The sequence below is a fragment of the Aphis gossypii genome, chromosome 3, assembly GCF_020184175.1.
Source record: "Aphis gossypii isolate Hap1 chromosome 3, ASM2018417v2, whole genome shotgun sequence".
Classification (NCBI taxonomy): Eukaryota; Metazoa; Arthropoda; class Insecta; order Hemiptera; family Aphididae; genus Aphis; species Aphis gossypii.
In genome coordinates, this window is record NC_065532.1 from 27,711,774 (window position 1) to 27,729,610 (window position 17,837).

General features: G+C 25.1%; 1 protein-coding gene and 1 long non-coding RNA gene across 4 annotated transcripts in view; one reads left to right on the top strand and one right to left on the bottom strand.

The window, feature by feature from the left end:
- The window catches only part of LOC114125969 (cyclic nucleotide-gated cation channel beta-1-like), a 111,307-nt gene extending 101,039 nt beyond the window's left edge, over positions 1-10,268 (bottom strand). For 2 of the 3 annotated variants that reach the window (XM_050203155.1, XM_050203153.1), the window contains exon 1: positions 10,116-10,268. The gene's annotated coding sequence lies outside the window, so the exon portion shown is untranslated. Of the gene's footprint in view, positions 1-2,341; positions 2,771-10,115 lie in introns of those variants that run through there. The other variant, XM_050203154.1, reaches the window with a different exon arrangement.
- On the top strand, positions 2,894-17,516 carry LOC126550834 (uncharacterized). The gene is made up of 3 exons (XR_007604862.1): positions 2,894-3,176; positions 16,757-16,932; positions 16,993-17,516. It is a non-coding gene; the product is annotated as an uncharacterized LOC126550834 (long non-coding RNA).
- The last annotated feature ends 321 nt before the right edge of the window (positions 17,517-17,837 follow it).

The window sequence follows — 17,837 nt, forward strand, 5'->3', positions numbered from 1 at the left end:
ATTGATTTTTAAAGTAGTTTTTTTTTTCTATTATAAAATGAAAATATTAAAATAGCAGGGTGAATCTAAATATTAAACAAAATAACAACAATAAATGTTTTTGTTTAATTTAGACTTTTTGTTCATTCTCAATTACCCACATTATTGCAAAGAAATTTCCAAACAACCATTTACTAAAAAGTTTTTTTTTAAATCGTTTGAAATGCTTTCAGATATCCATTAAAAATTCGTCGAACCTTTAAAAATAAACCAAAGAAATAGTAACAATGAAAGCATTCAATTCGTCTCACAAGGAGGTGTTTCCCACTTTTATTCTCTTGACATTATTTTTTTAATTAGAAGCATTCATAAATTCTCAATATATTGTTTACACTTTTAATATAATACATTATTACTAATACCAACCCTACTAATCTAAAAAAATGTAATGAACAACCAATATCATAAATGTGAATATTTTTTTTTGTGTTGGATAAAATATTTATTTAATACAAATTATTAATTTATTTCAACAAATAATTAATACTTGATGAAAAAAAAGTATCTAGTCAGTAATTTCTATTTAGGCAGTATCGTTTAACCTTAAAATCTAATTAAATATAGCGTGGTATTTTATAATAAATTCGGATTTGATGATAAAATACTAAGGTTTTCGAGAAATATTTTCAGAATTTCAATCTTAGCATGTACATAATTATTAGTTATTCCAATCCGTTTGTATTTTTCTCATATTTAAACATATATTTTACCAAGACTTAACAAGACTTAACTTTAATTTTACACATTTATGTGTGTATATATGTATATTATATTATATTATATAAATATAATAAATTCAAATAAAAAAAGTCGGCAAGTGGGTACCGCTCTGCTGTACATTAGGGGGTGGGATAGACCTCGGACTTGGGTAAGTTAAATTTGAATGCAATGATAGGTATCATTGTATACGAAAAACGATTCTGAACGGAGATGATTTGTCAGTCTAGAATATTTAACGTTAGATATAAATACAAACAATTTTATGAATTTTGAACTACAAAATAATTTGCAAATATTCATGATTTTGACGAATTTTTGTCAAAATTTGAACTTCAAATGCTAATAAAAAAAAATTGTGCCTATGTATTCTTATAATTTTTTAATCACTATAAGAATAATGTATGAGGAACTTTGTATAAAATTTTCAAGTATTTTGATTGGCCAAAAAAATTTTATCGACACGTCAAAAAAAAATTTTCAGAAAAATTGAAAATTTCAGTTGTCTATAAATAGCTCAAAAAAACTCAAAATATTTTGAAAATTAAATCATGTAAAGAAAATACCAATCTAAATAACTGGTAAAATTTCCAAGTATCTACGACTTATACTTTTTGAATAATAACAAATATTTGTTAATTGTATGTATAATAATCATTTAATAAATCGTTATCATTACGCGATTTCGTAAAAATTTAAAATTCAAACGCACTTAAAATTTTTCCTATAATGATGCTTCGAGTTTTCTCTATAGCTACTTGAAGAAAAACCTATGGAAAACTAAGTGTTGTATTTTTAATCCTTAATTATAAACACAAAACATTTTATGATTTTTCAATTTCAAAATTACTTGAAAATTTTCGCGTTTTTGACAGATTTCGTAAAAATTTGAACTATAAACGCTTATAAAAAAAAATTGTGACTAACGATTTTTAATTTTTTTTTAGCTACAATAAGAACAACTCATAAGGAACCTTGTATGTTTCAAGTTTTTTTGGTCATCCAAAATCTTTTTACCGACACTTCAAAAAAAAATTCGCATAAAAATCGAAAATTTCAGTGGTCTATAAAATATAAATATCTCAAAAAAAGTCAACAATTTTTGAAAATTTAACTATATATAGATAACACTAACATAAAATTTGGTGAAAATTTCAAGTATTTACAGTGATTAGTTTTTGAATTACAACCATATAAAAAAATCGATTCGGTCGAAAATTGGTTTTGCGTACAAATTCCCGTTTTTCTGTTATTTTTTTTTGTTTTTCTCAATTTTTTTGAAAACTGTCGGAAAATGTTTACTTTTTACCTCTATAATGCACCAAGGATATTCACTTTTCCATCAAAAACCACCCCCGAAGTTTGAAATTGAAGCATTATTTCGACTAGTTATGTTGTACACAGACACAAAAAAAAACAAAAAAAAAACATACATCATTGTAAAATCAATACATTCATCACTCCGTTCAGAATCTAAAAATGGGTTTATGGTATTAACCCATAACAGAAGAAGAAAGTATAAATAATTTTATATTCCTACAATAGTATACTGTGAATGAGATAGGTGAAATTATTTGTTAATTACCTCGATATGCTGATCTCAGTAATCCACTATAATAGAAACAGGCGTGAAAAATGACTTCGACAGCATTTTTCTAGGATTCAGATGTAAAACACTTAACGTAATAGCGAACGGTTACGCGAAAACAATAAAATCGAGAATCGTTAAACATCGGGTGACCACCTTTTTTCTTTCTATAAAGACTGCCTGGTGACGAAAAAAACACTGTTGACAATCGCTCATAAATAAGTACGTGAGATGTGAGAAGGAAATTTACTATGGTCACAGAATCTAAAACGCGATCGAGGCGATAGACTTGAAGTATAAACGAAATTTAAGTACAAGACTCATTGTACGGAAGTCTTGTTGCACTGCACACTACGTCACTGCCACTATTAATAAGCACCCAAATTTAGTTAAACAATGCAAAAACACTAATTTTAATTTAACGGTATGACGAACATGGAAGAAAATACTGGGTTAAGGTGGTAGACTTGATACCTTGGTCAAAGCAACAACGACTATACAATAATTATCAACATAATTGATCAATAATAGTCAACGTGATTGATTTTCATATAGTTTACATAACTAGCAAGCGGGCAACTGTAGTAATTTTTGTTGGTAAGCTTTCTTTGAAAAATTGCGGCCACTAATTTACTGTTATCTCCGCATCTTTCGCTTCTCAATACGATTCTTGGTCAAAAACTTTTCGCGTTGCTAGTCCTTCATAGATACGTAAAATACTAAATTGTTTTTCAGTGCGATAACATATTGAAAATCCGATTATTAAACATATTTTTAGGCATCATCGTATCTTCAAGTTCATCGCAGTGTGTCATCCCATTTGCCGATGGTGGTAAGTCAAGGTTTTAAAACTCAAATTTCAATTTATTTTCGTACATTATTTTATTAATACGTACACTAATACAGTAATACTTAATTAATATATTAAATTATTTTATAATAACCATAAGATAATTTATAAGTTATAACTACTTATATATATAAATATATATGTATGTATAGTTAAGTAGTAAATTATTATAACTCTTAATAGGTAACTACAAACATTTCAAAATTAGTTTTAAATAATAAAATAAAATTTAAATTTAAAATAAAATATTTTAAGCATAATATCGATTAAGCACGCTTACGAAAATAGTAAATGGGTGAAACTGTGATTTATACACTTAACACTACTGTCCCCGACTCATGTACCAATATTCAAATAATGCTGTCTTATCTATTCAATATAACATATATAATACATTTTGAAAAACTTAAGCTACCTATTGTTACCATAAATTGATAGTAATTCTTCAGTATTATAATATTAAGAAATGTATAGATGAGCTATGTATTATTAACGATTTAAACAACTTGTCTGCAAACGAACGCGTACTATAAACATAAAAAAAATTATTGCGCCAAAAAGAAGGCATTTACTATTGTGTTTCACGTGCGATGTCGTGCCAAAAAAAAATCCAAAAGACCACCCAACCTATACAATCGTCGCCCGAGTGACCTGTTTGTGGTGCACGGCGTTTCTTCGTCGACCGTTTTTGGTACGAATTCCCTGAGATGGGAACAGTGGAATAAAAGAGCTCCTTAGACGATACCACGGTCATATTACCATCCCTAGCGGGGGGAGGGGATTGGTACAGAAGTGATCCCTCAGTTTATGCACCAAATATATTTTGTGTTGTCGTCGATCCAACCGGCGGCGTCCATAAAGCTCATAAGCCTATTACAAACAGCGCAAGTGTGTGTGCGCCTGTGTGTGTATAGAGTGCAGCACTATAGCGTAAAGCGAAGCTCCGTCATACCTATGTAATATTATACGATGTATACATCGAAAGATGTATAACATTATTATTATTATATTGACGTCGGCGACCACGTTATCGCGCACGAAATTATAAAACTGATACCGAGATGCAATGCATCGTTTATACAGCCCTTTATTCTAGTTTTATTTTTTTTATAAACATTTTTACAATCCATTCCCAATGGAGAATATACGAGAAACCGTTCGTGGAACAAACACACGACTCGCGGGCCAAAGTATGGAAATCATCAATTATGGCCTATAGGAAATTCAATTTCATAATGATTATCCTCATAATAGAGCTAATTATTCTGCTCTCGACTCTCGTGTACGCGCTAATAATCAAACGTCTGAAAAGGATTAAAAATGTTATTAAATTTTCAAACTGAAAAACGATTAACTCTCTCGCCTCTCATGCTTTTCTTTAGTAAGTTTAAGCAGATATAAGTGAGTTTTAAATTAATAAAAATGTTCTAAAGCTATTTATTATAATTTAAGTATAAATTTATATTTACAAATATGTATCATTAAAAGTTATATTATATATATCAGAATTAATAGTGTAGGTAGTTTATTGAGAAATATAAACCTGAAAAATATAAATATGGGAAACGCAATTTTTACGATACTATAAGCTACTGTTAAAAGTAAATAATTAAATTATTTTTTCAAAATATAATTAATTTACAATTTCAAATAAAGGTATCTCTAAAATTATTAAAGAGTGTATGAATATTATTTATCGAAAAACTTTTTGGCCAAACAATATTCAAATAGTTTTTATTTTTACTAAAATTATTTAAAATTGAATTTACAGTGGACAACTAATATACTTGAATAGATGTTTTCAGATTTTAGTTGTTGTATCGTCGAAATTAAAGCACTCATTAAAAAATGTTATAGTACAAATACGTTATCAATTTTATTTTATTGTATTTAAAATAATTTTTTTTTATTTTATTAGATTCTGAGCAAAGCGATGAATGTATTGATTTTACAATTATCTGTTTTATGTCTGTTATCATCTTTTAGGGTAGTAAAAATACTTCAATTTTAAACTTTTGGGAAAGTATCTGGTAAATTGAATCTATTGTGTACTTATAGGGAGGGGTCAAAAGTAAAAATTTACCTATACTTTTTAAAATAACTAGAAAAATAAAAAATAAATAAATAAATAAGAAAAATCGAGTATTTTTAAGCAAAACCTATAATTAACAAATAGATTTTGTTTCTATTTTATAATTTAAAAATAAATAACTGTAATTACTTAAAATTTTCACCAAATTCTTGTTAGCACTTTCTATACAAAAAAAAAAAAAATTAAAAATATTTTAACCGGTTTTGAGATAATTATAGACATTTAATATTATTCATGGGAACATTTTTAGGTATATTATGAACTTGACTAAACGCAATGACACGTGGGCGTAGCGAGGGTGGGGCAGAGCGAGGCACTTACCCAGCCCTGAGCCTCAAATTAAATTAAAATAAATTTTTTAATATAATTATTATTGGTATTTTATAATCTTGTTTTAATTTACCCCCCCCCCCCTTGATTTAAATCCTAGCTACATCCATGCAATGACATATTATAAATTTCTAATTTAAAAATATTTCCTATTTATACTAAGAAACTATACTTAGACTATTCTACTGTAAGTCATTATTGACTCGAAAGTTAATAACAATAGTATAATTTTATGCAATTATAATTATAAAATACTAATAATATAATGAATGCAATATTTTCAGCGAAAATTAAATCATTCTAGTGTAGTATTAATAATAAAATAAATTACTTTAATAGCTATATCAAAAAACATATCGTGACTTAGTGATATAGGTTGACTCTCTCTGCTCAGAATAGTTTTTAATTTTTCGTATACAATGATATATTATCATTATTCATTCGAACTCAAATTTAACACATCTATTTCACTGATCTACTAAAACTAAATTAAAAACTACAGAATGATACTCACTTGCCTACCTTTTTTAAAATTAATTTTTATGATATTATAAATAATAAGTTTTACAATCAGTAACTCCTAGCTTGATATTTTTAGTTTTAAATTCTACTTGGAATATTTGTTTGTATTATGATAAACTTATGTTTCAATTAGGAGATATCACATATTATATTTTAACAATATATATTATATTATATAATATATATATATATATGTGTATATATATATATTATATTGTATAATATTTATAAAACAAAAAAGTATAAAGAATATCATAAAACTTATTTCAATAATATGTGTCATAGACCATAGTAATATTTTGGCAAAACTTTTTAAAATATAAAATAAAATATTTCAAAATCCATCACGCGATAACTTCTTCAATGTTTTACATTCTTTATTATCTTACCGTATAAAGTAGTAAAAATAATAGATGAATTACATTATTTTTATTAATTACAGGTATTTTTGACTAAAGTTACAATAACCCACGAATATTGTTTGAACTCTTCCCTATACCTATTATTTTTTTATTTTATTTTAAGCTTACCTATATTTATATTATTTTATAAGTTAAATAAAAAAAAAAATTATAATAAATATCCTTTTTATTTTATTTTTTATTGATCAAAAAAAAGAAACATCGACAATAAAGGCCATTAGTTCTAAACAATTTATGATTATACAGATGTATGATGTTTATAATTGATTATGTTACATATATGTAAATATAAACTAAGTTTCATTTACAGACACATAATTATTAAATTTAAAATCGCTTTATAAAAAATTTAAATTAATTTTATTATTAAAAAAATACTATTTTTTATAATAGTAATTCAATAGAGATAATTATTTTAATGAAATATAAATATATAATATGATTTTTCAATTTCGTAAAACTTTAATTTGATAAAATGAGCTTTTTATTTTATTTAGCTGTAAATGTGTGAATGTTATTAAATATAAATTTGTTTAGAGGATCCTTACGTAAATTTGTTAATAATTGTATACTTGCCTATTATTTTATAAAATGTTGTTTATTAACAGTATTGTTTTTCTGAATTTCTATTTAATATAGCTTGTATTTATATTTATATTTTATACTCGGTTATACCCTAGGTACCTACTACTAAAAACTACTTTGTTTCTCTAGTGTTTTTAAATTTAAACTAATCATTTTTTTTTTAATTTTTAAGTACTAAGAATTTATAACACTTATACTGTAGAATAGCTACCTCTGCAGCTGCGACGAACTATTAGGTACTATATCGTTAAATCTCCAACATTTTACTAACCATACTTTACAACAAGTTACTTAGTGTCAAATATTAATGTGTATTAAAATAGTATAAATAAAAGCACTTTTAAAAAGTATATAAGTTTGTATAGGTAAATATTATGCTTGTGTATTTGTATGCTCCATGAAAAAAAAAATATTTCTATTTTAATATACTTTTTCATAGTTTAAAAAGAAATACTAAATTGTAAATTAATTCATACCTTATAGCTTATAACTTTATAAGTAAATATAACATTAACCTTTTGACTCTAATAACTCGAGAAAACATAAAAATGTAACCATGAAAAAACAAAATAAACATAGAATATGTTGTACCTAAATCACTAAATATATTTTCAAACAAAATAAAATGTATACACGAATTAAACTAAATGAAATATTCAAATATATATTGCAACAGTAAAAATAGCTTCAAAAAGTGTATATTACGAATTAAACAAAAAACGTTTTAAAATATATATAAGGTACCTATCACCTACCGACATAAAAATAAAATGCAATTAACCATTACACATACTCATAACTTGCAGATATATTTTACTAACTGAATCAATAATATTTCTAACAACCTTAAACTCTTAAGTTTTCAGTTTTCAATTCAGAACTGAATCATAAATGAAAATTATTATAATGTGACTTGAAGTAACCACCCACTCAAATAAAATTAATTCCAGAAAAAATTGTAAATTATTTCTATAACAAGTAATTTTTAAATAATTAAATAAAGCAATCACGAACGTGAGTTATTCAAATATCCAATAATTATTAAAATTCAATTTAATTAACTGACTTAGTATGTATCTTCATTTCAATTATTTGTTTAATAAAAAGCATTAATCATATATATATATATATATATATATATATATATATATATAATATATATATATATAGATACTCCAAGAAGAACTTCTATAGTTCATAATTGGTATGTAAATTAAAATTAAAAAGAAATTATTTCGGTTGAAAAAATACAAACAGACACCTATTGTTGATGACTAGGCAGTAGCCATACAATAACGTACCACTGATGCGTAATGTGTACTATACGTGTGATATAATAGCATAATAATATATCTATGGAAGTGTTTAGTCGTCAAATCATTCACATCACTTACGAAGAACAATCATCATATACTGAAATTTATCAAATTAAAACTTGAAAATATTATATTTTAAGTACTCAATTTTAAAATAATTTCAGTATATTTTTATTATTACTAGACACCTACTTAAAAACGAATTTTTTGAAAGTTGCATAAAACAAGATTATAAAAATCGTGTTGGATTTTCGACCGAATGATGAGATGAAAACCACAATAAGAAAATAACTAAATAAGAATAATGAAAACCAATAACCAATAGGCGTAATAACAATTCAATAAAACCATTGCAGTTATATAAGAAACTATAGGAATTAATTTACTAATAAAAATAACCCTTCGGAGGATTGACATTCAGATTTATGTATACAAACAAATTACTATCACAAATTTATAAAGAGAGGTAGTAGCAATTAATACTCGAAATAATTATCAGTGAATTATTAACACATGTAAACATAGCTTTCTTGATGTAGCATCTGGTAATTCCGTTCCACCAGCACCTTTTCCAAAGTGTGTAATATACACCACAGGATTAGTCGATTAGACATGAAATAAACTGCTGTCCTCAAATCCAATTTCAATTTTTGACCTACAATTACCTGATCAATAGACTTCAACTACAGGCGGGACTTACTTTTTTTCACTATTTAATATTATGCGACTGTGGTAAAACCGTCAAGCGAAGTGTATTGTCTGTTTTTTCCAACTGTGAAAATCTTGGTTATATTGACGCAGCGTTATATTAATTCACAGACCGGACATCGCCTATGGCCTTTCTCATTGAATGTAAACAATACAACTTCTATTATTGATCACGGTATTATTCCAGCCCTAATGACTTATATTGACTTAAAATTAAATAAAAAACCGGAAAGATTGTCTTATTGCAATAAGAACTACGTAGTTCATACAAAAAATAAAAATATAATATAAGAAATTCATATAATAATGTAGTATATAATATATATATGAAATTGAATATTTCTTATTGTAACAATATGTGTATAATATGTATGTTATATTATTATGTACTGATTATTCGTTTATTATATCTATAGTTCAACTTTGTTTTTATTTTATTTACTATCATTTTTTATATTTTTAAATCAGGAATAAAAAAAATATTAAAAATTCAAAAATTTTAATTCTACATGGAAATTTAGTTATTTTTTAATTACACGCACCAACAAATCAATATACTGTAAAAAATATATATAAATATAACTCCAAAAGATATAAAAACTGCAATACTGAATTATATCTTAAAGCTTAACTAAACATAAAACGAATGAAAATAAATAAATTAACATAAACCTCAACACTCACATAAAGTAAATTTTAATATTTCAATTTTAACTTTAAATTATCTATGTATCTAAAATAAGTGTCAATAAATGACTTCATATAATAATTTATTTAATGTTTTTAACTAATTAATTTGGCAAAAAAATATTATTTAAAAAAATATTTTTAAATATTTTCAAAAAGTAAATATTTTTTTAAAATAAATATATGTTCTATAATACACCATTAACATCGTATTTTTGTAAGCTAAATATGAAAAAAAATTCTGGAATATAACACATACCTTCATTCGTTTCCTTGGTGGATGTATTCAATGTTTAGCCAGATTAGCCATCATGTTATTGGTTAAGAAAAACGTTCTATACATCGTCGACCGCGTAATAAGCTCATGATCGTATCGTCATCATCGTTTAGGATCACGGCGCGTATAGGCTAACGTTTGGCGGGCGACTCGTTGGAAAACGCTCGCTGTCGGCGCGCCGCCACCGGACGATTGTATACCCCACCCAATGTAAAACTGTCATGCCACAGTGCCAGTGACCACCCTCATTTTATATAAAAGTTCTCAAAATTATATTGCGATAAGAACCATGCCAAGGCTAAAATTATTATTATTTTCGAACAATACCAATATTTTATTTATACGAATATTATCTATATTAATCATATTATATTTATGTATGCAAAGAGTAAGCATAGGAGTATATTATGTTTTACATACCTAACAAATATTAAAACAATATTAATTAAACTTACACACGTGTATTTACATAAAATACTTAACTACAGAATGTGGCATAACTCTCATATTAAATGTTAATTTTAGTAATAAGTTTAAATATTTTAATAACTATTTTTGTAAGGCATTATTTTACATATAATATATTATTACATATTATAATTTTATACTTACATTATTCAATTAAGTTTTATTGTTAAGAAATTGGAATTTGAATTTGAATTAACGTCATTATGACCAATGATATAAGTAATAATATCGTTATAATATAATATAAAATGATCAAACAATAATTTCGATAGTTCTTTTTTTTTAATCATTAGAATTTATTACAACAATTAGTTTAAAAAAAAATCATCAAGTTTTTTTATTACATAACTGTGCCTACCAATAAATTTAATAAATTAACTAAACGCTATAGTATTTACTACATTTATGAAAAGAAATATAATTTTCTGAGTGATAAAAGTTCTTTTGAATCTATTCTGTGATAAAATTCAAATTTAACTAAATATTAAGTTCTCTAAAAAAATAGTAGCTGTAGCAATACAGACAGAAAAATTGGTATTTTCTTTATAAACCTAGTACATAATTTTTATTTTTATTTAATCTACTAATATAATTATATAATTTTTACTACATTTAAGTTAGAACAAAATAGATAGGTACCTATAAATTGTGTCTTTAGTATGATTTTACACATAAATTATAGATATCAATAAATTATTTCTCATACCTATGATAATTTTTGTTTGTGTTTTAGAGCCTTAAAATGTAATTAATAGTAATTGTGGTAAGATAATTAATACAAATATAGGAGTAGTGTCTTTTAAATTAATTCTAATTTTTTTTATTTATTTTACATATAACAGAAAATATACAATTAATCAATTCTATAAATTAACTATTTTTGTTTTTATATTTTTTAGATTATATGTATATATACCTGCTACAATATTAACCAACAACAAATTAAATAATAATATTTAAATTAATTTTATCTACAGATTAATTGATTACAATCAAAATGTAATTCTCTAAATATTGTGTCAGAAGTATTATATAATTTCATAAAAATATTTTAATCAACTATGTTAATTGTATGAAATCTAAAATTAGTACGTGAAAATAAATGAAAATTCAAGCTTCCTCTGGAATGATTTTTTTAAGATACCCTTAAAGTGACATTTTTTTACAAAGTTTAATTTGATTCTTTTATTAATGTACTTGCAATATCAACTTTCATTTCTTGGTTCTCATGTAAGCACCTACCACTACTGATATAATAGTATATATATATATATATTGAATATTAGATTTTAAATTATACGAGTACAATTTTATTTTCGTAAAATTTCTTTAATTGTTTTTTTTTAATCGTTATGGTTAAAATTTAAATACTAAGAACATGATGCCGTTTGTGATTTTTAATGATAAATTTATCGAATAAAATTTTTAAATAGTCAGAGATGAAATAATCATTCATACATAAATCAACAACGAATGGTCATTTATCGAATAAAATATAGTCGTATCACTCGTATCTAACATGAAAATGAATGAAAATCTATAGATTAATGTACCATTTGTGACTGAAATGGTAAATAACGAGTAAGTTTCCGCTTGATGAATTATTTTTAAATGGTTTTATACATATACTGTAAGTCAGTAAACTAGTAAAATAAAATTATATCATTCGATTTGAAATATCTTTACTACAAATGTATACAGGATTATTCACCAAACATGTGCACCCCTTTTTCTTCAATAGTAGACTTATACGAAATCTAATTTTTGAAGTTTTTGAATATAGGTACTTAAATACCACTCAAAATCTTTATCAAAGCAGACAAAAATATCAGCCATGGTGGCACTGTTTTTAAATTTTTGTATTTTGCATTATAATAAGAACTTATTTTACTTTAACATCAAAATTAAATGTGATTTTCATCACGTTCTCTTTTTTTTTATTTATTTTATACATAATATTACTATTTTTACCCTCTTAAATTTTATAAAATATGCTTTTAAAAATATTATAACTAAAGAATTTAAATTCTTAACAATTTACATGTATATATTTAATCGATATTTTTCGAGATGTTTAAATTTAACTGTAGTTATTGATGAAACATAAGCAGACATATATAGCAATATGTAATATTCCTATTTGAAATTGTTTCCGATAACTTTTGATGTCATGGTCTTCTCAAATCCAATCGTTTAACAGTATAAATGTGTTTTTTTTAATGCATCGATGTGTTAGTCGTCTGTATCGGCTGTACTATACACTTATGGTAAAACCCAATCACAAGATAGCTTTTACGAAAGCTGAAGAGTCATGCTCTAGTGAAAATCCTTCGGGAGATGACAAGAAAATCGACTGTTAAGTTTAGTGTCAAATCACAAACGAAACAATTCAAGAATAACTTTATACATAAGTATCAACGTTAAAAAGTCAATGTTTAAAAGTATTTATTTAAAATTTAAATGAATAATTAGTATCATAAACGATTTAAAATTTATTTTTATTCTAGAATACGTTAATGTGTAGTATTAGATTTGTTAGTAAATATATAAATATGTCGTTGACAATATTATTGATTGCTATTCTATTTTTTTCAATTTTTAAAAATGCATTTAATTCAATGGATAAGACACTTTTATACTTTTGATGTAATATATCATATAAATTATAAATATTATCCACGATAAATTACTGAAATCCCAGACGAAAAGTCCATAAAATAAAAATTACGTATAATATTGTTAATCATAAATTACATTAAGGAGAATTATAAAATATACATTCTAACTAAGATAACCTGCAATTACTAAATACCAACCTTTTAGAGGCAAATCATTAAATCTCTTGTGAAGTTGTAAAGATTGATAAAGAAAGGAGTAGTGTTATGGTTATCTGAGATTATTAGAAAGGTAGATCATGAATCAACTAAAAACAAACAAGAAATGACTCGGATAAAAAAATAATACATTCTGAAACTAAAAAAAAATATTGACAAAATAACAAGCTAACGATTTTTACAAAATTATTTTATTTTTATTTTTAATTATTTAATTATTGTATTACTATTAGTTTCGTCTCGACATTTAAAATATTTTGTTAAAAGTTGGAAATTACTATTATGTAGAAAAAAAGAGGAACAACGAACAAAATAATAATAATAATAATAATTAATTAGCTAAGTAAAATTGTACATAAATACATAAAAATAATACGGCAAGTATATTTTTTTTAAAATGATATTATATTTTAGATATTGAAAGAGATGTTAGAATATCTAAAAAGGAACGAGTAAGTGCGCTTCAATTCTGCGATTGATAATTCTTAAACTACGACAAAAAATTTAATTGTTTGATCAAATAAAGTATTTTACACGTGTATATCCAATTTTATCAAAGTTTAAGCTTCAAAAGCTCATTAAAATATTAGTGATACGTGTAATTCTTACCTGTGATAATAATTCCAGTATAAGTTAATAATTTCAGTGATAATAACATATGAGAAATGCTTTAATAAATTTTCAAAAGTTAATTAAATAAAAATACATATCATTATAAATTATATACTAATACATTCATCTGATCTCTCAATATTTAAAATACTAACTATAGATACCATGTATGGTTCTGATAAATCTCCAAAATTATTCAGCATAGAATTTAGATATCCACCAAGAACCAATTTAATCCCACAATATATACCTATGTACAAACAAAATATTTCAAACATTATATACACAATACACTCTTATCATAAAACAAAAATAAATACTAACACGGGTCTATAAAATATAGATCAGACTTAATAATTATATCAAATATAAAAAAAAACCTATTATTCTAATAAAAACAAAAAAGTATTAATCCTAATACTAACAATAAGATCAACTACAATTATTTCCCATTATAACATATAATACTAAATGTATATAATATTAAATATTTTCGTTGCGACAAATAAATCTATAATGTTATGAAATGAGAAAAATATAATTTTTTAATTCCTATTGGAACACCAACTGCGGCTGTAAATGTGAAATCATAACAAAAAACACAACGTGCTTGAAATCGACAGGAGCACTGCACAGACTGCCACTTTTTGTCGCACTTAAGTCATCGATCCGCTATGTGGTTCAAAAACTACTCCATTTCCTACCGGCGGAACTTTGAAGAATTTTTTTCACAGACAATATCTATTGTGTACGGATATACATAGTTATTATACTAACATATTTTAGGCACGAGTGTATATGAGTAATATAAACTCTATGACACAAATTTACTTCACAGATATAAATATTATACTGCTATAACGATATAAAAACTAAGTAGAAACTCCAAGTAAAACTATATACTAAATTAGAATAAAATACACATCGAAAAATTCTAAATGTGTGTTATTGCGTATAGATAAGTATTTACGCGCGCGCGCGTGTCATCACGATAGTGTATAATGTACCCAAAACGGAAATCGCGGTTAAGTTATTATTCGTCCGGATACGGAAAGCACCATAACAGCGTTATATAATATATATCTGTATATTTGTGTATATACAAATTTCCGACAACATTGCACCAAATTGGTTCTTTGAAATAAGCAAACATTGGCACATATTATATATTATATTATATGCAATACCGAACACGTAAAAACAGTTATTTTGTTAGACAGAAAAAACTAAAAAATATTTGTTGATATAAACGATAGGTGAAGATTTTTATAATCGTCAACCGTCGTCAACTAAGCTTTATTTATATGACTGCAAATCGTTTAGATTATTTTTTTTTCAAACGAAATAACCTTAAAAATGCATGATTTGAAATGAAAAGCCCACTGCAGTATCAACCAGTATAGTAATAGTATAAACTATTCAGTGCATTTACCACCATAGCGACTTCATTCGTACTTCTCGTTCGTAATTACATAAATGATTTTATATTTATAAAAGAAACGTCGTAAACGTATTAACATTTTATACAACGTTCCTGCAAGCTAACTGTACGTGTGAAAATCACTGCGGACACCAATCTGTATGCGTTAGGTATACATCTACATTAGCGATTCCGTTTGAAAATTAGTTCCGTATTGTTCAGTTCCGTAAATATTGCATATTCATACTGTATGCACACTAAAGTACACATAAACACACACATACAGCTTTGTTTGTATAGGGTGATTAATTTATCAAACAATACTCATTATTTCAAAATTTATTAGCGTTTTAAAAAATATTTTTTTTAACATTTTTTAATAATTTTATAAGGTTTTTTAATATTTTTTTATGTAATAATATAAATATACATTTTTTAATTCATATTCTGAAACAGAATATTTTTCAGAGTATTTTAATTTAATACATAAAAATCTAAATTCGAACTAGTAGTTTATAAGTTATAAGTTTATAACTATTTAAAATTATAGTTATTGGAATAGTATGTGGTATTACTGCACTTAGCGAAGATATCCTGTAAAATAGTCTACTATACTCCGCTCACCAAAACTTAAAATGCTTGTATAAGTTATAACTCATGAATTACTCATATGAATTCAGATTTTTATGTATCAAAAAACTCCCGTCACTCCCGAAAATATTTATACTTCAAAATATAAATTTAAAAAATTATATTCATTCAAAAAAGAAAAAATTAAAAAAATTATAACGATTTTTTAAAAAAAAAATGTTGTTTTATTTTGACTAGAAATTATAAAAAAAAAAATATTTTCAAAAACAATAGATTTTGAAATTTGAAATAATGAATGTTATTTGATAAAAGAATCACCCTGTATAGCATACGCGTATTCGTATAGGTACACTAATAATATATATATATAAGTGCATATACAATAATAACAACTGTATACAATATGCTATTATATATATATTATAATTTATATGATGTAAACCGTAAGTTTCTATAAGACTTCATTAATATAGGTTTGTACAACGTTGTTACGACGTGGTGATAAAAGGATATATATATATATATATGTATTATATTAAGCAACACTCGTATATAACTAGACGATTGTTTATTAAATATGCTACCGGTGTGCAAAAAGCGTACAAGTCTATATTCTATATTGTAGAATGTAGAATAATATTTAATACAGAATATATAGAATAGATTCTATATTATATACGTGTGGCATTGTGTTGCAGATTTAACCATCGTAATATTATGATGTACAATAAATTACAATGTGTCCTGAAAAGAAATAACTGGCCGGCATTATGTGAAAATATACCAACAAATATCTTGAAAAATCCTTAAAAGAAATCTTGGAAAATAGGGAGGTTTTTGTTTTATTTGAAATTATATTATTATTTGTAAAATAGTAAGTGCATATTATGTATTTTTTCTTGCTATTATTAGGTAATAAAAAATCTTTTTACAGATTACTGCAGGGCCTCATTGAGATAACTGATATGGAAATCAAATAGAATATATTTAATACAACTAAATATATTTAATGACATAGTCTATGTTCAGGGAGAAGACCTTTAGGATTTCCGGAATTTAAAATGGCTACAACCACTACAAATCCAAATCTCGATAAGTAGATTTTTAAATGTTAAATTATATTTGATAAAATACGTAAAATACGATTCCGGTAAATGAAGCTGCGACAGTGGTGTAGCTAAATTGCCTATCTAAATCACCGTGTCACTTTAAATATGATATCAGAAAGATAGACTCACATACCCAATCATGGCCACAACGAAAAAGAAGATCATGTTGAAATCGTGAATTGACATAAAAATTGGTTGTTATTATATAGTTACGAGTTTTATTACATAAGAAAAACAGGCGCGGATCCTGAGGGTGGGCTGGGTGGGCCTGGGCCCACCCAAAATTTCCAGAAACAATAATTTTAATTTTGAGTATTGGCATTTATTATTTTAGAATTTTTATTATAAGTTTTAGAATTTTTATTATAAGTTTTAGAATTTATTATGTATATTATATATTTAGTAATCGTGCATGAAGAGTAACAAAACAATATTATGTTCTATATTCAATCATAATTTTACTGTATTATCTTTTGTGGTTAAATTTACGGGCCCACCCAAAAATATATTACTGGATCCGCGCCTGAAGAAAAATAGTATATACATAGGTACACAATAATATAATGTGCGTGTACAATACCACAGTCGACGATAATATGTGTTTTAGTGTTTTAATTTAATATTTATAATATCCTGGTAATTTATCCAACGTATTTCCCCGCCGACATTT